The 25423-nt window shown below is 43.1% G+C and overlaps 1 long non-coding RNA gene across 1 annotated transcript in view; it reads right to left on the reverse strand.

The window, feature by feature from the left end:
• Positions 1–438: 438 nt before the first annotated feature.
• Positions 439–25423, reverse strand: part of LOC142601317 (uncharacterized) — a 78301-nt gene continuing 53316 nt past the window's right edge. Inside the window, exons 2-3 of the long non-coding RNA XR_012834920.1 lie at positions 6198–6318; positions 439–647 (exon numbers count right to left, since the gene is read on the reverse strand). This is a non-coding gene — a long non-coding RNA (uncharacterized LOC142601317). The remainder of the gene's footprint in view (positions 648–6197; positions 6319–25423) is intronic.

Genomic DNA, 25423 nt, shown 5'->3' on the forward strand with positions numbered 1-25423 from the left:
CAATCATGTTCTCTGCGTGTGTATGCACTTGCATTTGTGAGTGTACGAGTGAGTATTTGCTTGTCCTTTCCCTCAATTACTTTTGAACCTGGCAGTCAGACTGGAGAGGGCAGGAGGTTTAAAAGAGACAAAATTCCTGCAAACACCATGTTCTTATTGAGGAAAAGGCTAAGGAGCTGAGTCCTTGTAGCCTTCAGAAAATTTGCACTGGCAAGGAGTTCTTAGACCTGACTCCATCAGTTCTGGCCCTCTTGGAGCCACTTGCTCAACCAAGTGGGTTTCCCTCGTCAAAACTTGAGCATCTAAAGCTCAGACTAACCCTGTTTAACTGGACCAGCATTTCTGAAGAGCTTGGTTAGCCTGGCTTTCTCTATTTGCTTCAGAGCATGCGTATGCTAATTATCTGATCTGGTTGAAATCCTTAATCCTCACCTGGTGTTAGTAAGCTTAGCACCACCACTGAAGTTGCTCCCTTTCTTCCAGCTGTTGAGCAAAATATCAGGCACAGCATTTCCCATGGTTTTGTATTCAGTTGCACTCATTTTGTTCTACTCTTGCCAAGGGTCTCAGACAGAGAGATCAGAAGGCAAAGGGGAAATCATTGATGCTAACTCACAAACAACCTCATAAAACTATCCTTATTAGTCCTGTAAAAAAAAAAAAAAAAGGCAACAAAATAAAATCATAACTGCTTCACTGCTGAATCTTTGTGATAAATGAAGTGATCCTTGGAGGGGAGGGAAGGGGGTGTATATAGAGGTAGCAGGCTTCATTGCTTAATGGAGTGATGTATTTAGCAGGAGTGAAAGAGAACTGCAAAGAAAATTATGTGAGAAAAAAGTCTTACCATTTGCCAAACCAAATAAATAAGTAATCTTTGTCATTGGCAAAAAAACACACTACACCAAACAAACAAAAAATGAGCTGTTAGTTAAGCTTTGATAAATATGGGACAGGGAAGCTATGACAAAAGAAAAAAATGAAAGTCTAAGATATACTTGAATAGAATACAATCTGGAACTGAATAGTAATCTGGTATGCAAATGATGTATTTATGAGATTCAAAAAGCTGTGGGGAAAAAAGTGATTTTTTTTTTCCATTGAAAACAGAAGAGCAGGTGGTGTTTTTCAGCAATCTTTTTTATCTATGTCATGAGATATTTTATACGAAGAAAACACTGAGAGCACCCTGACTCACAGTAGTACAAAAGGCTTTTTTCCTGTGTGCAAGGTAGGTCCTCTCTGCATGAAGCAGCAGGTAGTGACAAATGAAACCAATGATACTTTCACATCCTGAAGTGCTTTGCTGAATTGGGAATCAGCGTCTTATGGAAACAACCTCTGGATCACACATATTTTTTTAACCTATGGTCACCATTAAGTTAAGACTGAAGCAGAAATTTGTCCACTTCTGGTGACTGCCTGATAAGGAACTAGGTGGACAGTGGCCAGCTAGCCAGACTGTGATCCCCTCTATTGTGCTTACCCCTCTATTGATTTAAGCAAAATGTGAACAATCTTCCCCTTGCATAGCAAGACTTGCTGACTGCTCATAGTGACCTCATCCATGTGTAGTTATTTTGGCAGACAGTTAAAACTTTTTAAAGGGCCAACATGAATAGTTTTATGAGGCTGTTTGTGAATTAGTATCATTCTTTTGCCCTTTGGCCTCTGGTCTCCTATTTAGTTTGGGCCCCTTGTCAAGTGTTGGACAAAAGGAGCTCAAGTCAGCATAAAACCCTGGGAAGTGCTGTGCCTGCCTTTGCTCCTTGCTACAGCCCATAGGTCTTCTTCGTGGATGGAGCTATGCCTGTTAATACCAGACGAAGATGAGGCCCTTCAAAGTATGATGCTAGTTTGTGAGTACTAATTGTCCTGTATCTTTTGACACCAACATGAGCACAGAGAAAAAAACCATGCAATTTATACTGAGATCTGTCAGGTAAAATTTGACTGAACCACTCTTTTTGTCCATAGGTACTCAATGCTTTTATAGAAGTTTCATCATTCTCACTGTACAGAGAGAGAAATTGAGACAGACCAAGCTGGAATGACTTGTTCAGCCTGATCTGTATGTGTGCAGTTCCTATTTCAGAAAGAACAAAAAATTTAATAATAAAACTGAATGCAAACAAACTGCAGAACAATTATCTTCTATCTCTTTTAAAAATAAAGAAATGCAAGGGGAAAGTGATGTACTTCAACCTCAGAGCTTCCTTGACAGCTGGACATACTTAGGACCTTCATGATGCAGGTGTTTGCCTCACTTGAGCTGGGTGCTGAGAAAGCCCAGGTCACTTTATTTTCCTCCAGATTTTCTGAGTAACTTTCAGGACCTCTTTTGGTCCAGCTGCTCAAACATGGTTTGACATTAAGGGTCTCTGCACCAAAATACTCCAGGATGTGGGTTTTCACACCCCTGAATCTCAGCTCCCCTTGGGTCTAACGGATGTAGTTACACCTAATGTAATTGTACCTCACAGGCATGTCATGATTTCAAATATGTTAAAATATCTATTTTTTTTTGCTTAGATTTGAAACCTACAAGGAATCTCAAATTGATAAGAAATTTGCAGAAGCGAAGGCACAAATTGACACAGTTGGCCAACCACAGCTGGGTATCTAGGGATCTTTCATTAGCAAATATCTAAATGCCCACAAACATTGCAGGATTGCTTTGATGTGACTAAGCCCATTAGGAAAAAATCAAGAATATTGCTCCAGATTATCCAAATTACTTGGAAGAGCAAAACTGTACTATAACTTGTTAAAGTTTGATAAAGAAGCTTTTTTGCAAGATGTCCAATGCTCCCAGGAAGAGGAAGCAAACAGACTTTTTCCTGTTGTGGTGGTATTTGCAAAGCAGACCAAATGCCATAGTAAAATGGATAGCTTGCACAGAAACATATATTGCATAGAAAAATGGACTCAGTTCTGCAGCAAAACTCCTAGATTCTCTGAAAGGTCTGTTTAGATGAGAAAAGATAGGGCTTGAGTGAGTTAAAAATACACTGAAGAATGCTATCAGTGCAATGTTATTCATTTTGATATTAAACAAGATTTATTTGACAGTAACACCATATGCTCAGTGGTGCTGTCCACAAGATGACAATTCCATTTTGCAACAACTGTTGAAGTTCAAAAATTGTTTTCATTTGGCTTTGGAATAAAAACAAAAAAGCCTTTCAGTTCTTTACGGAATGGAATTGGACTGAAATGGCTGATGTCAGATAAAAACCTGAGCCTTTTCTTTCGTGAGGCCTTTTTTGCTTCTAATGGGTTCCTTGGTCACCCAACAGTCAGGGCTTTGGGAGAAGGCAGGAAGAGACTGGGGCATGGGTAATCTGTAACTTTTCAGAGGCCCAGATACTATTCAATAGCATTACTTGATGAAGTGTCAACCTGCTGAAAACATTTCCATCAGCACTACTGCTCAGTTCTTGATACTGCTAAGATTTTTTTGTATTGATGAGGCATGACTGTAGTATGCAAGCTTTGTCAAGGATGAGACTAGACCTGTTTTTCCGATGGGCAAAAGAGAAGCTGAAGATTTTTGGCAACAGGAGAGCTTTGGAAGCAGCAGAAGTGAACGTGGCAAAAGTTGGGTGCTATTTGTAAAATGTCCAGCACTGTACGCCTCACGATGTCAGGGTTCAGAAATATCAGGAGAGTTTTTAAATTCAGTGGATTAGAGGGATGCAGTCTTTTACTCTCTCCACTGAACATTTTCCTTCACATTGATTGTAGGCTAAGAAATGGAGGCACAAAAATATGCAAATATATAAAAAAATACACAAATACCATTTTTCTACACAAAATTCTGGGAAAACATTTTCTTTCTCATAGATGTTTGAAAAACCTAGGTTTTTATCAAAAATACCTCCAAACTTGAAAACTTCTGGGGAAAAAAAAAAAACAGAAGGAAAGTTTCAATTAGGAAATGCTGCTATGACACCTTGTGGGGATTATTTGCCTCAGGTATCCATTCGTGTGAAGGGCTGTTTGAGCACATTCCCAGCTGACTGACATCGGCTGTCCTGCACTCCTCCTAACCTGCACACATTTCCTCTGTTGAAGGACTGGTGGCGGTGGTGGCAGTCCTCCCTGAGATGATGCGTCTTGGGTTAGCTGGGGAGTCTAAATCCTTGAGAAGAATGAGGCAGCTAAATTACTATTCCTGTGAGGTACCACAGTAGCATTTCTGAATTGAATTGTTGCTGCTTTCAGCCAAAACCTTTTGGTTTTGAGGACTTTCAGCTCTTCAATGAAAAGTTAAAATATCTGGCAGAAAGTACACATTGTAACAAAAAAAATTGTTAATACAATCTTCTATTGAAAAAAACGTTTGACGGGAATTTTGTTTTTTTCACCAGCTCTAACAAAAGCACTATAAAATCCTTACAGCACTTCAAGTAATTAGACATCGATATTAAGGGAGTTGGAGTTTGCCAATTCTTGTACACGTTACATGTCACCAGTGAGAATTCAGCTCTTTGGGCTCCCAGCGCTGTCCTTTGTCTGCAGAATCGTGCTCTGCCCCACCTCTCTGCTGCACTAATGTTGCAGCACTCAGACACAGAGCGCCCTGTTTTCCAGTGTACACACATGCACATGCGCTGCCAAGTTTATAACCAGACCAGTTTGACACTCTTGGCTCTAGCTGTCTCAAAATCAGGCACATATGGTTAATAGGAGGCAGCAACAGTGGAAAAGCTGTATTTGCTTTGAACTGGCAGGTGACAGGAGCAGAAGTATTTGGCAAGAAAGACCCTTCTGGTGGTCGTGCTTGTGTGTGTGCGTGTGTGTGTGTGTGTGTTGCTACTGTTTTGAGTTTCTCAGCAAAGCACATAGGCAGAGGAAGATGACCGTACAGCCACCACACCATGCCCCATCCTGACACAGAGCTGGGATGATGGCTGGCCCTAGGGCATTAGGCAGAGTACACTCTCACCAGGACCCAGCCCTTGCAGGTGTGGAGAAGGTGTGAAAACTCAATTTGGCTGGTGGAGAATGTGTGTGCATGTGTCCTCGCACTGCCTAATAAACATGTTCATCCAATTAAGAGGAACAATGATTCATTAACAAAACAGGTACTAAAAAAAATACTCATTTAAGACAATCACTGCTACTTCCTTAGCTTTTCACTTCATTGCTGCTTATGCGAGTAAAAACAACAAACTAAATGGAGACCTTATGGGCACCAGGGACCAATTAATGCCACGTGACTTCCTCCCAGGCTTCCATGAAAATAACTGTATTATAATGGCCTGTGATATTAATATCGGCTTTGGGAAAGTTAGGCAGCAGCTCCATAGGGAAGGATGTAGCATGAGCAAGCACTCTGGAATGTGCAGTATTTGACAGAAGAGAAGTGGTGTCTCTCTATAAGTTGCATCTCTTCTTGCTATTAAAACAGAAAAGTCAGCTGGGAAAATACAAATGCTTGGGGGAATCTGAGAAGTTTTTTTATAAGGGGATACCTTTCCAGTATCTGACTGAATAAATTTCATAGCCTCTCTGCTTTTAAGACAACAATCATCAATCTACAGGTTAAGTCTAGGGATTAAATTCTGAGGTCAGTTTGGGATCCTAAATTTATACGGCCTTAGAGTTCACTTCTCAGGTTTTACTTCCTCACAGCTTAAATAATTTCAAGGATCTGCTTTTAATCTCATGGCTATGTGGAACCCCACCAGACTTTTGCTGCAGACTGTGTGGCTCAGGGCTGTGAAGAAGCAGCACCTCAGCAGATATAACTGCTGCCTAAAGTCCCTCTAGCTGACAAAGCTATATGGGGATTGCTTTGCAAGAAGAACTTATTTTGCTTCTTAGGCTGGCCTGTCTGGTTTGAAACACGGTTCTGCTATTTCAAACTGCGACTGCACTGAGACATGCAAGAGATGGAATTTATTGCTCTCCTTACACTGGTGACGTACAGATAATAGAGAAAAGCCCTAGGCAGGACCTACGAGTGTAAAAGCAGCGATCTCCCCATCCCAGTCTGTCCCTGGGACCCCACACTTCCTTTTGTATTTAGACCCTGGCATATTTACTAGGCACCTTGCATCTGTACTTGTACCGCTGTTATGGGCCATAACTTCCTCATGCTGGACTTTTCTTGGGGTGGAGAGACACACACAGACACCCCCCCCTCCCCTGCCCCCAAGGCTGGGCAGTTAAAAGGTAAAGGCACCCACCAGCAGAGCAGGGAAGCACCACGTAGTGATCAGATCCAAGGTCTGGCAGGGAAAGCAGCAGCCATAGCAGCCTGGGTGTTTGCAGCCGTCCAGCCCACATCTGCCCTGCTGAGCCACGTACCTGAGTGTAAAGGACGTATAAAGTGGCTTAATGTGCATGCCAAGGCGTCAAGTGGAAAGAGTACGAGGAAAACAAGCAGGAGGAGGGCATGGTTTAATGTCTTTCATGATGACTTTAGCCTCAATTTCTCCATCCCCACAGCAGGAATATTAACTCCAAAGATGCATGTTAGTAAGCAAGAGCAGACGGGGTGAAGACGATCTAATAACTGAGCATGAAGGGGGTTAACTGAAAAAGTGGATCTAAATAGCATCACATTTGGAGGAGTGATTTGGGTTAGAGGTTCAGCTCAGCTCAGCATTAGAAAGTTCAGATACTGGTTAAACTTCGGATAAACTTTTGACCCCTTTCTTGTAAAAATCAGACTAGAATCACACAAACACAGACTCTCTCATGAGCTTTCCCATACTGCTTGTTTTTGACTGAGCCAGTAAGAGAAGAACAGATTTCCTCATGATACTCCTATATTTCTGCTTCCAAATTCACCCAGTTTTTCTTTTCCAAACCTGAAAAGTTTTTCATTCTATTCTATATAAGGTTTGGATGACAGCTGAGGGCAGGTCCAGCTCTATCCTGACCGATTTTTGCATCTCTGGGGATAACTGTCATCTTTGCTGGCCTTTTTCCCATCCAGTGTTAAATATTTTCATTAATGACTGGAGATTTAGTCAGTCCAAAGATGCAGAGATTCTATTTTCCAAACATCAACTGTTACTCTCCTCCCAACCAGAAATGCGTGGCCCTTGTGGCCTTCACCCTGGGCAGCTCTGCACTAGCTGACCCTCTAATTTTTTATTCTCTTTCCCCTGATTGTCTTCATTTGGAGATTGGCAGCCAGCTTTGCTCGCTCTTTATGCCTCCTGCTCCTTTCTCTGTGCCTGAGTCCTCTCTCCTCATGACTCATGAACAGTAGCTCCCACCAGTTATACGTGCTTTTTCCCCCCCTCTTGCGAGCTCAAAAGGGGAAGAGGGAAATATCTTCTGAAAATATCAGCACTTTCTTCAAGCCCATTCAGATCGTCTGTTTGCTGATTCCTATCCTGTAGCCTGTGACCTCAGCAGTGCAGGAGTTTTAGTTCTGTTTTCTTCATCGGGCTGATTACGTTGTCAGCACTTAAAATAAATAGGAATTAATAACAGTAAAATTAATCAGCACTTGGGAGCGTAACCACCATTAGGATTGATGGAATCAACTGGTAGGTGATAATTAGAACCAGCCAGAAGCTTTTTCTCAAAACTTAAATGTAAATTTCCTCCATGTTAGAAACCGCACAGTAAAACACCCTCCCACAGCATGCAACTTTCCTTGTTCTTTTTCATATCCTCACAGCTTGGCAGGTCCTGTATTGGCCACAAAAACAAACAAGAGTATCCATCCCTCACCAAATATTGCTTTCACATATTTCTGGCTCATCCAAACTTAGAAAGCACCAGAAATACAATTGAGCGTGAACTTTGGAAATTCTCAAGCCTGTTTTTCAGGCCCAAGAGGTGGAGGAAACATATCTGAGCTCTTGGATTCTTTTTCCAAATGGATGTTTCTGTGGTTTCCCTGCCAAGGAGTGCTGCAGGGACTGGCTCTGCGTGCAGACATGAGCATCCCTTGTGCTGCTGTGCCCATCTGGGTGGGGAATGCAGTCAGCGCTCAGCTGGGGGAACCAAGCTCAGCACTATGCTGTGCACCCATCCTTGCAGCCAGAGGCCAAATTCATCTGCTTTGTAGCAGTACTAAAGTTATTTAATGATTTCCATTGCATCCAAGCTGGTTTTGCCTTCAGAGTAACCCAAGTTGTTCAGCTGCACAAAGGACCAGATTTATCCAAGGGGATTCCCTTGATGGAGGTGAGGTGTAATGACTGGAAATGGCTTTGATTTTGTGCTTCCTAATAATTTTCCTTCCCTTCTTCTTCCTCTCTTTAGATTACAAAGAGCAAGGCTCTGTGCTGCTGCTGTTGCCTGGAGTGAGGAGCATGTTCAAGTCCTGCAGGCAGGAGCAAGATATGAGCACCCTGGCTCCGGAAACAAGTGTAGCAATTTTGCAGTTGTGTGGGGAACAACATCTTCAGAATGACTTGGTGTTGTGGCTTTGATGATTTCTTCAGACACTGTAAGTAGACTGACAAATTGACTTTCAAGTGAAAGGTCATTGAAAAGAATTGCGGATAAAAGCATCTGGATTTACAATTAAAAAGCTACAGAAGTTCAGTTTACAACTCTACTGGGTTCTGTGCGTAGGAGTTTCTATCATATAATTTGGCAGCTTCTTGTGCCTTCTGATTGGGGTTGTAGAAAATAAAAATTCCTTGTGGTTTCTTTATTTTTTTCTTTTTAAACACAGTGGAGAGTTGTGGTGTTTTGGCAAGTCTGATACAAAGAAATATTGTACTGGCATTGTCTCATATTGTAGGTGACCTCAGGCCTGAACTATACAAGGGAAAAAAATAGGTCTCTGTTGAATAGAGCGCACATGTGCTTGAATCAGATTATAGAGAGAGTGTGAAAAGCAGAGCACGCACACACAATACATATAATACTCATGTTGTAGACTTAAATGCAATGCCTAATTCTCATCTCATCCCACTTGTGCAAATCAGGAGCAGTCTTGTGAAGCTGAGGCTCACCCTGCTCTGACGTATGAGGTTCCCTCTGGTATTCCTCTCCCTAAGCCCAGGACACACTGGAAAAGGGCATTTGCAAGACAATTAGGTGGCTGACATTACTTAACACGTCCAAAGACACACATCACAGGACTCCAGTGGGTGGTTACCTTTCAAAGTGTTTGTGAGAAGATGTTTATAGATCACATTTCTTTTTTTCCTTCTCCCCTTTCAGGAACCAGGATGGGAACTTTAATCCTGGAAATCCTTACCCATAAAAGCAAACATTGCATGCAGAAAGGCTCCCTCTCTCTGCACCTCCCTGGCACTCCCTCCTCCCTTCCCCTTCTTCGTGGGACATAAAACTAAACTAAACTAAACAGAGATTTGTCCCTATCAATATTGACTTGACTGATTTCCCTTTTCCTGACTTCTCTAATCCTGCGGTAGATTTTCTGTGACATTAGTTTCCGGTAGCAGATTCATATGAATGTTCACTCAAGAAACAGAACATTTCCAAACATCTATTAAAAAGCAAAACAATGTGGTAAAAGAAAATAATGGGGGATGTTTTTCTCCACAGTTTAACTTCAGCAGCTTCCGGTATTTTCTTTCTACTTGAAAAAGTAGTTTTGCTCCCATATGTAAGGGTTTTCTTTAATAAGAAAACAGGCTCAGTAGAGCTATTATGCAAAACAGTGCACTAAGCCTCCTTGCACTGTCTTCTTTGCAGGAATTAGTCACCCAATATGGCCCAGAGATAAGGTGCCATCCACAGCTACCCGAAAGTCCAAGACTGCAGTCAGTAACAAAAGCCTGACAATCTTCAGGCTGGTACCTATGGTGGAGCTGAGACAACTGCACTGTTTTCCTTCTCTCCATCAAAAGGTTGCTTTGTCCTCAAGGAAGAAGACAGGCAGCTGCCCTGGTTTTGCTTCCAGCTACTGGTCCTGGTCCTTATGTGACAGGAACAAGTCTTTGGGGCAGAACTCATGTTGCTGGATGAGAGGTGTCCTAGTCACATTGGAAATCTCATGCTGTTGCCAAAGGAAGATTGGGTGAGGGGAATCACTTTCTCAAAGTGCCTCTACTGATGGCAGAGGAAATCTGGGCAAGGTGCTCTACAATCACTAGAGTTGGGGTGGAAGGAGCCTGCCCGCTTCCCCTCTGAAAAATGGGTGCAATGACCCTCCTCTCTCTTGTCCTCTCTCCCTTTGATGCATCCACATTGCACAATGTGTGGTAGATCTGTACTACACCCAGAGTAAGTGGGAGGGAAGAACTGATGACAAGTTTTGAAATGTTAGCAAAGAACTAAGCATGATTATTATTTTTTTTTAAACAGTGCATCCCCATTTTGTTAGTGAAAAGTGTAAATATGCCCAGAAGTGGAACACTCCCTGTTTTGGGGAGCTCGAACTGCAGCATGCAGGACCTACACTGATAAAGACATCAGGGAGAGCACTGGAATGGGAAGTCTTCACATGGGCCTGGCTCCTGCACAAAGGAGATGCCACAGGGTTGGCTGTACTTGGGCTGAAAGCTGCATGTGGCTGCTGCAGCCTACTTTTACTGCAGACACCATGTTGCACTCACGGCCAGAGTAAAGGAGACCTTTGGCTGGTTGCATGCTGGCACGGTGGGGGAATGCTCTCTGCTCCCCTGTGGAAGAGAGCCAGATAGGGGGACAAAGTTTCCACCATGTGCCCCGTGGATGATAGAGAATACATCCCTCAGAGAGAATCTGGTGGTTACTGAGGGTCGATGGCTTTGCTCCACATTCTTCTCTCTGCCAACTTACTGTACACAAACATTGGGCTGAGCCCAGTTTTCTAAGGAAGCTAATAGCTAAATATTACCTTTCTGCTCTAAACCAGCATTGCTGGGAAAAGATGCTGCCAGTCACAGCGCATGTAAGCTCTCCTGCAATCCTTGCCAATTGCAAAGCGATGTGTTCACTGGCAGGATGCAAACGAGCTCCAGCACTTACTACTGGGGTTGATTCTTCTAGGCGTGCAGTTGCAAAGGTCCCAGCTACTCCACAGAGTGGGGGGAGCATTAAGGCCGTGTGCTGGTCCATGAGGCTGACTTAGCACAGCTGACAAAGAATGCTGCTAATTTTTCTCCATGCCACAGTTCTGCAGATTTAAATTTAAATTCTTGTTGCTGTACAGTGGTATGCTATAAGGCTGTGTCTGTACTTTCATCGAAGATCCCAAATATAAACAAAAATTTCAGTGACTGCAGCAAAAAGAATTCTGTGGGTTTGGGAATTGCCCCTGGGGATGGAGGTGGCCCCTGACAGTTTGCAACTGGCGTTGGTTGCTGTGGACCTGCTCCGCAAACGGGACCTGTGCGGGCGAGGAATATACGCTAGCACAGGGGTGGAGGGTCTGTCTCCTCTCCCAGCTGCTCTGTCTTTCCCACTGTATGCTGGGAGTTCATGCCGAACTTCCCACCCCATCCTAGGGGTGGAGACTCCCGGGAAACACACATCCCACTCACAGGACGAGGGTCACTGAGTGAGCTGGGGAAAGCAGAAGAAACTTGATTGTTCGACTGACTTGCAAACTTAACACTTTTTCCATGCAGAAATAAATTGGAGTATCGCTTAAGTGGACAATTGCTGAGCTTTCTATTTTTGTTCGATTTCTCCCCCTCCCCCTTTTACTAGTTTTCCTTCAACTTTGCTTTCCAGTGTCACTGAGTTATTATTACCCAGATCCAAATCTCACAGTTTCACTGAAGGAGAACGTGCATTAAAATACCAGATTTACCAGAAAACATCTGCAACTTGCAAGCCTATTGTATTGCTATTATATGAGCAAGCCATTGTAAATTCTTTTAAGTCTGTAACTTATTTCACGTTAACACACTGTGTGTTTTACAACACTGTTTCAAAGTTTATGGCCTTTTTTCTTTAGCCGCTTGTTCCAATTGCATCTTATATTTCATCAAATATGGTAAAGAAACCATGAGAATAAATGGATGCTCCATATGAACCCCCCCTATAAATGGATGTTGCCAAATTGCTGTAAAATGGTTTTCCTTTTTAGCCCTCCAGAATTGTTAGTAGATTTCTGAGGCCAAATTCTACAGGGAAACGTTATGACCATTTAAGGCCTCCAAACTTTATGCTTCAGTACAAAAGGCCTAAGGGTGAGGATTTAAAATGGATGAAGTGGAGAAATTTGCACTTCCTTAAGAAAACACAGAGCATTTCCTTCCGCGTGTCAGAAATGAAAACAGAAAATACAAACTAATTTGTCAGGAAATTTTCCTTCTATAATTCCCTCTTCCGCCCTCCCCGCTCCCACTGCAGCCCCGCAAGCCTTATTTTCTCCTCCTTGTTGTCAGGTTTAGGGCGGCGGGTCCCAGCTCCAGGAGCTGTGATGGACGACGCTCTGCTCCTCGCCTCGCGCGCGAGAGCTCTGCTGTAATGTCTCCTCGTGTTCACAGCTTGCTCCTGCCACCCTCTTCCCCGCTCACCTCCCCGCCCGGGCTCACGCCTGCAGACAATCCTTCAGGAGATAAGTACCGTTCGGGGACACCAGCCCAGCCGTGAATGACGGTTCGTCATTTGGCTCTAATTGGACGCTGGTGTAAAATGAAAAAAACACTTGTCATATTTATGAGTTACTGTGAGTTAATAATACACTGGGATCCATTAGTTAAAGCACATTTGCTCCAAACATGTGGCTTCAGCTTTTTGTTTTTCATTCAAGCAACATTTTTTCAGATGAAATGCTATTGCCGTTTTTCTCCCAGGCACTCGGTGAGCCTCAGGGAGTTATAGCATCAATTATTTTTCTCCTCATATGCGGAACAAAAAGGAAAAAAAAAAAAAAGAGTGTCCTAGCCAGAGAAGTTGGAATTATTATCCAAAATAATAATAAAAGAAAATCAAAACATCCAGAAATCAAAAGCTGCAGCCAGCTGAACAAATGTAGTCAAAATTGAAAACACAAAAAGTCTGCAGAAGATTCTCTTGCAAATAAGACGGGCTCTGCTCTCCTGTCCTGCCTGAGCCAATTCTTTTTCTGTTAAAATCTGCCTACTCCAGTCAATTTTCTTTTACTCTGTTTGGAATGATAAATTCATTAGTGCCTTGCAGGTGGATTTGCCCGAATTTAGAGACTCCAGAAAGAACTAAAATGACAAGCAAAAATAGAGCATGAACAGAAACTTGTTTTCATACTCGCTTCTGAAATGGCGCTGCTTTTACGTGTAATAAAAATCAAGATGTTAATCTTTCTTCCTTTCCCCCCCTCTGCAATATTTTTTCAGTGCTGAAGATGTCAAGAGCAGAATTTACCCTTCCCTTGATGCCATCTTTTTTCCCCTTTCTGTTTCATCACAGCTGCATGGCCTCCAGCCAACTCAAACTGTACCTTCGCACTTCACTGCTTAGGACTTTGCTGCACGTTCAATTTGACAAGACTTTTTAATGTGGATAACTGATCAGGCAGACTGAAACTTCAAGCTGGTCACTGCATTTGCAGTGACTTCACACCTCACTATTTCATCCTTACATAGGCTGATTTCTCAGAAATCTTTGCGGCACGGCAAACGTTATGAAACGCCACTCGCTCTCATTACCTGCAGCTTAAATTGCAACGCCTTGCTTAGAGGAACAGAGCAAGCTCCACCTGCTCTTTGATTCAGGATGTATTTTGCCCCACCATTCCTAGAAAACTTTTATGGAACATTTTACATATTGTTGCTGCTTTGTTGGTAATAAGTTTTCTTTTATTTTATAAGCTTGAATTAAGCAAAAAGCTCCTCCACTGCTGACTCAGCCTCCAAAGCTGCACTTTATGTATGTCAAAAAACATATATAAATTTATAAGGTGAACAATGGTTGTATTTAAGTACTGATTTAGTAATCATGAACTTCGCTGGCAGTATCCTTTGGAAACCAAATCCATAAATTTTATTAGTATTAAATGTTTCTAATGGGAGTTGACAAATACTTGAACTGAGTTGCTTTTTCTCCACACTTGGCAAAAGGAAAGGGACAAAAATTCCTATTACACAATGAGAAATGCATTAATGCTAAACCCCATTCATCTCAATTTTGTACAAATATAATTTAAGACCTTTTACAACCATTGGTGAAATTACAATGTGCTGTGGGGAAGTTGCAAAAATTTTATGAGAGTAATAAAATTGTCATTGTAATACCATTATAGGGTGCAGGGACAATATAGATATTTGAATTACCTATTGTCCTTATGCCAGGTTGAAAAAGCTACATGCAGGAATTATAGCATGTAACGGAGACAACTGTTGAAACAAACCAGAGAAATGAAATCCAGGTCCACTTTAGCTGGCCTAAGATAAATCCTCATTAGAAACCCGGACTCAGAATACCCTTCCCACTTGTGTCAACAACAATGAAATTTAAACGGGCAGACTGTTTTATATTTGTGTCAATGGTAGCACAGAGACCAACTAATTAAGCAGAGATTATGCAGCATAAAATAGTGTCACATCCAAAAACCTGATGTTTTTAGCTTCTGTGACATATTTCCTGGGGTTTGCACTCAAGCCTGGCTGAAGGTAATCACGGTGGTCCCCCCTTGTTCATAGCCAAAAAAACTCAGGTAGCTCATGGCAAACCCATGAAATCTTACCTGGGATTAAAATGGTGTTAACTTTCCAGAGGTGAAAATTCCTTTCACTGAGGAATAGTGTTGCTGGGCTATATCCAAGAAAAGAGCACTGTTTTCTCCCTGCCTGTCCAAGAGACGAACAAAAGGGAAAAAGAGAAGGGAAAACAAGAGAGGCAATTGCAGCCTTGTACGTTAGCAACATTTCACTGGCTGTGTTCTAGAGAGTAATAAAAGAATTGAAATAGTTCAAGCATCTGCCCTTGGCTGAGGGACTTGTAATTATACACTACAGACTCCACTCCCTTGGAACAACTGTCTTTGATTCCTATCTCTTCTTTTATTACAGCTGAAACGCAAACCTCCTGATGAAACCATTACATTTCCACGTGAAATTCACAACTATAAGGGGAAACCTCTGCAAAGTTGCCAGACTTTTGAAGGGGGGCAGAAACATATGGGCAGAGGTTGTAAAGTTCCTTTCCAAGTTTCAAAGGTCCAACCACTTGGGGCAGCCTGCTCTGGAGTTTGGAGTTTATTCTCCTCCTTTTAGTAAACACTTTGGAATGGGAGTAAGAAAGTTAATTTTATTTCCTGTTTATTAAGAGTTACCATATTGTGAACTCCCATGGTTCAGCAGATTGCTCTCCTTAAAATCACTGACTGTTTAGTCCTCGCCGGCATTATGAGAATCATGGCAAAATCTCCCAGTAGATATTTCCAAACAGCCAGAGACTCAGTGAGACCTACTATGCTTTAATACTCCGTAAGGTTTTTGTCCTGACTTCAGACGACACCCTCCCACAGGCAGAAAAGAGTCATAAACCTTGCTAGGACCCTCAAAGCGACAACTGGAGCTTGCTCTGTCTGCCCAAGTCTTCCCCAGAGGAGGTGGGCTGGGAGAGTGAAGAAGAGGCAGAGCTGCCAGCTGGTGCTTAGCCCCTGTTTCTAAGCAGGAATCCACATTTAGGCATCTGCTTTAAAGTGAGACTCCTGGAAAGCAGGTCCTGGTCAGCGAGCATGCCATTTTGCATCCTCCTGGTGGGAGGACTTGGAGGACTTCACTAGCAGCTTCTGAAAACGCAGGCTGAGATGATGGTGCCGCTGCCTCTCCTGTGCCCCACCTGGAGGTGGCAGTGCCAGGACCAGCACTCGCGGGGGAAAGCCACAGCTTCACCAGCCGCAGACAAAACACCTAAAGGAGTCCCCTGCCTGATATTTTCACACTTGATATTTTGTTGAAAGCAAATTCAGAGCACACCTTTCCATGCTCAGATGGCCTAAGCCTTCCTCCTCAGCTGGGGAAGCTGTTCAGCAGCCTGAGCTCCCGTCACGCTTATTCCCATGTTTCACACGTTGCCAAGAGGCAAGAAGGTATTTCCCTACACTGCAACCTTTTATTTTCTGTCCTTTTTACTCTGGCTAATATGTCTTCTTGGTAACCACAGTATAATAAATTTCATAGAGCATGACCGGCATACTTAGTTCATATTATTCATTTGCAGTCATTTATTTTTTCCAGCTCCTCTTCCCCTCCCGGTCCCCTCTCCCCAGCTCTCACTCTGTGGAATGATAATAATACACACACAGCGCGCCGGCTGGCTGAGAAGGACTTAAAAACAACAAGTAAGAGGATCTTTCTGTGCTCACACCTGTTTTAAGATTTGTTATCCTTAAAAAGGAAAGCTGTAGGGATTCACTCTCTTTCTTCCTTGTAGACCCCAGTGGAATATACCATTAAACCACAGGGAGGAGAAAAAGCCTTCAGTGCACTTAAATATACTTATGTCAAATCCATCTCATTCTTCCTGCCTTCTTTCCTCAATCTAGCCACCGTTCCCAAGGGCTGGAGAACATTACAACCCATTCACTTTATATGAATGGGCACAGACAGACTTTTTCACCATTTCAATATGTCTACATTTGCAGGCATATCCTGTAGGCCAACTGAAACAGCCTTAATTTCAATTTACTGTCTCCCTGAGGAACATGCCATTCTCCTGAAAGTGGAAAAAACCCTCAATGGCCATTCCCTGCCCCCCTTCCCTCCACCTCAAGTCAAGATCTGAACTAGAGGGAAAATTTCTCCCAAGATTAATGGACTGCAGTTTTGATGCTTATAACAGGGCACATGATCTTTATTAAACAAGTAATGAACAACTTTCACCAAAGTACTGTGCTTGGAAGGTGCTCAGCGTTACCATACACGACTCATCTAAATCCTTTTCCAAGTCCCTGTAGAATGGTGTTATATTAAGAAAAAGAAACCATTTCTCAGTGGTCATTTAACTCTGCCTTGTTTTTCAGCACTCCTATCAGTAATGACAAAACCAACACTAATAAAAAAGTAGCCAAGATCTTGACTTACTCCGGACGCTTGCTAGGATCAACTCAGTAAAGCATAAAGGTGAGATGCTCGCACCTTCCTAAGAACAAGGGGTTAGCTATTATTGCAACAAACTATAAACAAATCAGATAACAAATAAAGATTCAATGAATAGTGGCAGTATGGAAAAACACCAGTACCACTTGCCAGGCCTTTGTGGTCACAGCTTTGATTTAGAGCAAACCAGCATGCAGAAATCTGGATTTAGGAGAGGGATATGTGTTTCTTTGCAGAAACACTGATGCCATACTGTCATTCAGGCTCTCCTGGTACCTAATATTGCAGGATATCACTGGGCCTTCGGTAAGTGTCTGGAAAAATTGCCAATATAGAAGTCAGTGTGTAGTACTGCTACAGTGCACAGCTCTGCAAGGTTATAGTTAACCATTTATCATCTAATAGCCACGGTACAAACCCAGTTATATCTCCCAGTGTTGTAAATACCATGATATTCCAACAGGCTTCTTAGGAAAGTATCAGACACTGGAGTGTATGGCCAAACAGTGATTCATGTTATTACACTGAAAGAGTTCTGGCTTTGCTGATGTATTGCTGAATACTTAATGCTTTCTGTGCGGTCTCTTTTGGGAGGATGATAGTTCATAGATTGATGGGTCTGGTCTAAGTTATCCAAGTGGCTTGATGCTATAAATTTGTTCACAGAAGTACTGCATTTAAGGCAGCTCTTTCTGGTGCGCTCACATTTGAGATGTCCAGTTATGAGCAGGCATAGGTAGGCAGAGAGGGGGCATCTCCTGGTCAAAAGAAGTCAAGAAGATTTGGGCTGGGCCAGAACTGTCATCTCAGCTACCCACAGACTGGTAAATTACAATGACAATAGCCACCTCCGTTCTGGAGGGTGAAGCTGTTCTTTTTTCTATTGTAGGGGAGCATTTTATTTATTTTAGCTACACTGCAATTAAAAATAGCAGCAAACCAAGAAGTGGTTAGAGTGAAGGCACAGAAGAACCAGCCTCAGTAGAGAAATGAGTTTTGCTTCCCACAGTTACAAACAGCCTTAGCCTCCGCTTAGCAAATTGGATGTCTTTTCAGATTGCAAACAACTCCAGAAAAAACAAAGTCCCAACTGCAACTTGAAGGCCAGAGTTAAGTCTGCTGTACATGGCCATGACTAAGTAAGGAAGACAGCAGGCTCAGATAGTATTTTTCTCCTCTGAAAATGCCCACCTTTTGATCTGTTTTTTGGGTTGTGCCATTATCATGTAATGGGAATGGTAAATCTTTCCAGGGAGTATCCAGGGGAATTCTTAGACATAGTCAGATTCAGGATATGGCACAAGGCCATCTCTTAACCAAATTAATAAATACTCTACAGCAAGCCATGAAAAGTCTTTGGAGCTATTATTCTAAAGGTTTGTTCTGGTCATTGCTTCTGTGTTAGCATTACACCATAGTTCCCTTGCAATCACAGACGCTTGCATAAAAGAAACATTATGCTGAGACTAATGCTTTTCATACTTAGGAAATCTTTTTCTTATTAGTAGCAAGCAATGGGGAGAATAACCCTCTCCCATTTTCCGCTGACTGTACAAGTGTCCTAGATCGTGGTTTTTTGAAGAGAACTAGAATTAAAGAAAATCTAAAGCCTGACCTACAATCTGACAGGGGCAACTTTCAATGCTGCATTTGCTCAGTTTGGGTTTGCCGAGGGCTGGAGGTGTTGGGGGGCTGCACCTGGGAACCGCACAAGGAACAAGCTCGATCTCATGGTTGCGTTTGGTGACCCGGGCTGGAGCTGCCCCTTGCAGCCTTCTGCTGGTGGAGCAAGGTGGTGTAGGGCTCCTGCAGAGGTGCGTACTGTACGTGTGAGTACAGCTAGGTAGCTGGCACAGTCAAGCTTTCCAACAGAGCATAAAGCATTTGCTATTATTAATTGACCCAGGTGCTATGTTAATTGGCTTGATTCTCAACTGAGAGAAGCCCATTTTTCAAAGACCCATGACAAAACCTGTTAAACCTCAATTAGGATGCAGCCACGGAAGGTGCAAAAGAGCCTGGAGTAATTACTGGGCAGTGGCTGACAGGCGAGTTCCTGTATTTTCAGCCAGAGCAGGTGATTTTGAAACCCAACCTCCCAGCAGCTGCCAGCTGGGCAGCACATTTGCTCTGCAGAGGCTGCCCAGGATGGCCTTTCCCCCACCGACAGCTCTCTGCAGTTTGCTGCACATGAACAACTTAGCACCGAGCGGGCTAGCGCGGCTGTTGGCTTTTGTAGCCAGAGGGTGGCAAACGGCAGGATGCAACCGCAGGGCCACCGCTGCTGGGAGGTGGTGGATCAGGGTTGCGCTGGAGCAAGCTGTGGCTGCTGTATTCACCCCCTGCTCAAAAAAAGCCTGCAGGATGAGTAAGAGTGATAACGGGGCGGACAGCTTCATGTGTCTCTGCAGCCACAAGTGGAGTGCCAGCCCTGTCCCGAGGGATCCCCCTTCCCCATGCGTGCGAGCAGCTGGCATCCCTGTGCAACACTGTCTGCGTGCTCAGGGATGGGAAGACAGGGCAATGGCCCAGTTTTTGAGACAGGCTTTCTGTGTAATGGAGTGAATCTCCTCCTCTCCATCCTCTTCTGCTTCATGCCAGCATATGAAGACAGACAAAATATGGGGCTTGTAGGGAGAGGCTACACCATTCATGAAGCAAACCTGTGTACCTTGAAAGCCCAGGCAAGCTCTCATACATGTTACATTGCAGCTTGTGACATGGTAGAAGACTGGGGATAACGTGCGCGCTAGCACCCTAACCCAGCACTTTCAGGTAGCTCTGTTATGAGCTTGGATAGCTTTTTTCCATTTTATCCATACTTCACATTCAGAAAAATGAAGCCTAGGGTAAGGGATGAACTTGCTGAAGTTCACCTGGCAAAGCACAGGGTATAGAATATGTCTTGCATACTGCCTGGTCTGTACAGCCAAGGCAAACATATTCATGTACATTTAAAGAGAAAGGATCCTATGAATAGAGCTGGAGCTACAGACTTTTCTTAAACACATGCTCAAAGAAGAAATCATTTTCGGAGAGGAAACTATGCACCTGGAAAATATACTCAGTTTTAATGGATATTAATGTCTTGTAAAAACAAAACAAAGCCTGAAACTTAATAATTTGCCTAAAAATAAAGACCATTTTGTTTTTAGTGTTAAACCAGAATTAAATTATCCAGCACATGTTTGGTATACTTGAGCTGAAGCGTTTTGAATCTGATGCACAGACAATAAATTAGGTAAGACAACATGGTGCAGTGAGGAGACTGGGGGTAAAGGTGAGCATGCAAAGCGTGCTGCGCCAGAACATCACTGACACCGGTTCCTGAATGAAAGCTGAAAGACGCGGGTATCTGAAGGCAGATGGAAAAAATGGGAACGCAGTTCCATCCACAGATACTGTTTCTTTTCATGGATCTCACCGCCTGACCTCTTTTCCCCATCAGTTCCTCAATGATGAGATCAAGGTGAATTACTCTGGATGGGTGAGTCTCGACAGAGCAAACACAGCTGCTGGCGGGGAGCGCTGCTTTGAGAAACAACATGGAGAAAGCAGGAGGCAAAGGCTTTTCCAAGCCAGCTCCATGAAAGGTACTTCTCCCTTTCCCTCTCCGAGGCTTAGTTCCTGTCCTGCTGCAGTCAACGATAATTTCCCTCCTTACTTCAGTAGGAGGATTGAGCTTCTGGAGGGCAATGGCTCCTGACCCAGTTTCTCCTCCTGTTGTTATGTTAGGCACTAAGCCTGAACAGCTTCTCTTCTGCAGGCTTAAATGTAGCTGACTTGTATTCCCTTCAGAACAATCTTCCCAGCCCTTATTTTTCTTCCCCATCAGATGGTTCAGATGAAGAAGCAGCTTGCATTATTCTGTGGCATTGCCAAGGCAAAAGGAGTCTGCTCTACCCAAAGAGCGGGTTGGGAGCAGGGACCCAAACTCAAGTTGTGGTGAAGGTGGAAGACCCTTCTAGGAAACTGAGGCTGTGTTGCTTTCCCTTTTATGAGAATAAGGGTGCAGTTCTACCATACATGTAGCCAGCTGAAGTGTACTTTGGCTTTTTTTGAATCTCCCATGTTTGTTCCAGCAGTTGAGTTATATGCATATTTTGCTATGCACATAATACATAGCTTGGCAAGCAAAAGATAGGAAGGGTAAATGATGGTATGTTTACCTTAGCTCATGGGGATGTCTTAGTGGTTTAACCTTCAAATGTGGTGTGCCTAACTTTTCTCTAACCACAGGTCCAAGTCCCAGCTGGGCTGACTCAGCCTTTATCTTCCTCAAGATAAATTCAGTCCCGTTCACTTCACAGTGGGTGGGTGTTTCAGATGAAGCCTTAAAAACGAGAGTTTTGTCTGGTCTGCGTGGACCCTAATGATCCCTTAGCACTTTTCATGAGAAAAACATTGGTTGCGGGCCAGAATTCCCGCTCTTCGCTGCAGCAGCGTGCTGGGAGCGCAAAGAAAAGGCTCAACAATGCCGACGTGCTTAGAGAGCAAAGGCACTAATGCTGTGGTGTTGAAGTGAAACAAGTGAACATCGTGAAACACGATGATGTTGTAAGCCAAGCTTACTGAACCCTGTGGTCCTACTGGGCATGCTGGGTATGTCCTGAAAGATCTGGGACGTAAGGTCTCTGGCTGGCTAGAAGGTCTCGTACAGCCCACTAAACTGGCATTAGGTAACAAGTGCTTTTCCCTGTCTAGGAGTTTTAATCCTACTGGGGAACAGAAAACAAAAGCATTCAAACCTTTGCATGGGAAGCAAAAGACAAGGAGCAACAGGCACTTGCACAGGGATGTGAGAGGCTGGCACGCCTGAGCACACGCTGAGCGTACGGGAGGTATAAGGATGGGATGTCTGTTGCTCTGTGAGCAAATCCAGATAAAAATTCCACTCTGTTCCTATGAAATCTTTCTAATGACACCTCTGTCAAGACAGCATATTCCTGTGAAATTCTGCTTTAGGCAAATCACCATTTTGGAAAATAATAATAATAAAAAAATCAGTCAAAATCCCAATTAGCTCTACTATTCTGACAGCATAGCCACAGAAATGCTAACGATTAACACAGCATCAGGTTCCTTCTATCAGCTATGAAGGCAGCAGTCCTTACCCCATATGCCACAGGCTCAGGCAAGCACGTTAAGCAAAATAAAATATTTCTGTGCAATTTTTTCAGAGCTCAAATGATTTCTGAAGCTAGTTAAAAAGAAAACAGGTTTTCAATTGGATTTTTCCCTCAGTACATCCTTCAAGGCTTGAACGTCTCTGTTCTTCCAGGACTAGAGGCACCGTGATAGCACGAGACTCATGGCTTTGTATTTCTGGCCAAAGCGCAAGGAATGGAAAGATCATGAAAGATGACCAGTTTGCCTGAGATCTCTATCCATTTTGCAGGCACAGGTGGTTTGGTTTAGCATCTGAAATGTTGGATCCTGAAGCAAACGAAAAGCAACTTCCAGCCCCTAGGGAGGAGCCCATAATTAGTACAAAGAATGGACAGTGCTGGCAGGTCATATGGGCCTTACAGAGCTATATTTCCAGAAGAAGGCATTTGTTAGTGTAGGCAGCAGGCTTTTGATAAGGCAAGCACGTTTCAAGCATTTAGGCTTAAATAAACGCGCTGATTAATGTGCTGTAGGCGGAACATAACTTTCCACTGTACTGAATCTCTTAAAGTGTTTTCTATTTTATCAGGCAGATCTGTGCAAAATGTTATAAAACAAAATACCGTGAAAATGTTGGAGGTGGTTTGGAAGCATCATAATAAAAGCTTAAAATTCATAGTGTTGTCCAGTCAATGTCGGAATTTTCTCCTTGGCTTTTTCACTGTGTGGCCTAATATTAACTCAAATAAGGTTTCTTTCAGATCTGCCTGGTATGGTGAGGGGATTGAAAAGTATTACTTGCATGTGAAGTGATTTGAGAGCATGCACAAAAGTGCTACAGAAGTGCTAACTAGTATTATCAGCTGTGAATAGATATCCTTATTATCAGCAGACACTCTTCAACAGTCCTACTCTAGAACGCATCTGCAGCCAACAGTGAGCTCATTTTATACAGCAGCAGCCAAAGAAATAGGTTGGGTTGTCTAATATTAAAATGCATTAGGGGTTAGTAAACAACTGCGTAACATTTTTTTTTAACTTACAAGGGACATGGATCAGTACATGGTTGAGTAAATTTATAAACATGCAGTATTACTAGGTTGTTCTCCAAGTCTGTTTTATAGTCTAAAGAGCTTAGCAATATAATTTTAATTCAGAAAATATTTCTTCAGATAAAAAGTGAGAATGAAACCAATAAACTTTTTCTTAGTTTAACTTCAGAGTCCAACTAAGCCATTCGTGTGCTCACCTGCACTGTGAGAGCTGCCAGAAACCTGGTATAACTTTACAATAACTGCATTTATCTCACCCATATCTGGCATAACAATTCTAAGACTGATGTATTCCAGACAGGAGAATTGCAAATAGAAGGATATGTATGCCTATATAAAGAAGCACGGCCCTTGGATGTCTTGACTTAAATCAAAGAAATAGGGTGAGGAGGAAGAGGAGGTGCTGGCAGCAGTGTGTATCTTGGCTCAGTGATGAGAATCCCCTTTTGTGTTGTGCAGACGACACATCAGTAATGTGGCAGAGTATCTTGAGTTCAGGCAACCCGTGCTCCTTAACAAGAAGAACTCCTCATGTTATGGTGCTCTTGGAAACCCTGTGTACAGAGTAACATCAGCCCTCCATCCTTGGAGTTCTCGATGTTTTAGTAAAAGCCTACAGCACGAGAGAAAAGAGCTTAAAATCTGTTAGTAGCTCTGAAGAGAGAAGGAGATGAGTAGAAACCCAGAACTGACCCCCTCCAAGCTTCAGGATGTTTGAAATTCAAAGTCTTATGTTGTAGTTTGGACCCTTCTCTTGTCCTGAACTCTGCAGCAATATCTCGCTATGCAAGGATCATGAAAAGGAACCTCCTGTTGGGTGATGTCCCTGTAACCTTAGTCACCTGGCTCTTGAAACAGTCATTAAGCAGATTAAAACTGAATTTTTGAAAGGTTGCAATCATCCAAAAAGGAGCTGAAGAGTGAGCACAGCACTTCTTTGGTGGTGTCTGTCTTAAATGCAGGTGACTTGAGCTGTGAATGCTGGTTCTCCTGCAGTAACCTCCGCAGAATGTTTCAACTCCCATTTAAAGTTTGAATTCTAGGAAATACCATGATATCTGACCTTCTGTCTTCTCTCCCAGAAAAGCCAGGTTTTAAAACAAAGCAGGTACAATAAAAAAATGGCTGTTATAAGTGGAAAGGCTGCATTTGCACCTTTAGCAAGTGAACAAAATCAAGTACATTCAGGAGTCTTCAAGACATAAACTGTTACAACGTGAGATGTTTTCCTGGAAACACGTCCCTAGCTAGCAATGGTGGCTTCCAAGCCAACAGGAAGCTTCCTAAAAGTGACACATCTCCCTTGGAGCAATCCTATAATTTGTAATATACCTTTTGCCCTCATCCTACAAGAGGCTAGAGCCTTGTTCTCATTTACTGAGGCAGGATCTTCAAGTGATATGAAAAAGCCAGCTGAGCTCTGCTTCTTTACAGCAAGAAAGGCTCTGGCCTATTAACAACAGTAAAGATAAAGTGAAAATCCATAGATGTAATGTAACTGAGGTAACGATCAAAAAGAGCAGATCTTCAGCTTACCCAAATCACCATACCTCTACTGACTGAATGTTTTTAAGTCCTTTTCCAGTGTCCTTCCAACGCACAATAACCACCTGTCCAAAGCCCTTTTGCTGCTCAGATGAGGCTTCTGTCCCGCCCGTGGGTAGGTAAACTGAGGCACGAACTGGTGGAGTAAGAGGCTTATAGTCACCTTGATGATTGATGGCTGACTTGGGTAGAAAGCCAGAAAAGCTGGCAGGATTACTAACTTTTTGGTCTTTTATAATACCGAGTAATATTAATAAAAAGGAAAACAGCAGCAAGCCTGGCTTAAATGAAGAGTTATTGATTCGGTCCCAGAGTATATTTAAATATTTTATTGCACAGATGGGGCCCCTACAACTTTCTTTTCCTTCATCCCATAAAGGCCCTGTTTTACAAGGATACTTGCTGCCCCTTGGGAAGGCTGGATCCTGTTTCCTCTCCATTTATGTGTGGTTTTTTGGGGGAAGTTGGGCTCAGGTAAGGAGAATCGATTACTCAAAGGCAGGACAGAGCAGCTTTCCTTTACACAGGGGCTGAGTCTGCTGCCTTCACTGTTCTCCCTCCTACCACATTCAGGGCACGGCTGCCCGAGGGGGGTTTGTCTGGCTGCAGATCTCCCTCCTGCCTGCGTGATGCTGGCTGTATCCCTGGGGAACCTGCTGACACCTTCCAGAGAGCTTTTGTTTAAAAATAGACTTGTTAAAAAACTCTGCCACCCAAGACTCATCCCTCTTGGGCATTTTTACTTAGCGTGCCCACATTTCTGTCCCACCTAAAGGAAGGGTAGGAGATTGCAGGGGAAATTGCCAT

The sequence above is a fragment of the Balearica regulorum genome, chromosome 3, assembly GCF_011004875.1.
Source record: "Balearica regulorum gibbericeps isolate bBalReg1 chromosome 3, bBalReg1.pri, whole genome shotgun sequence".
Lineage (NCBI taxonomy): Eukaryota > Metazoa > Chordata > Aves > Gruiformes > Gruidae > Balearica > Balearica regulorum.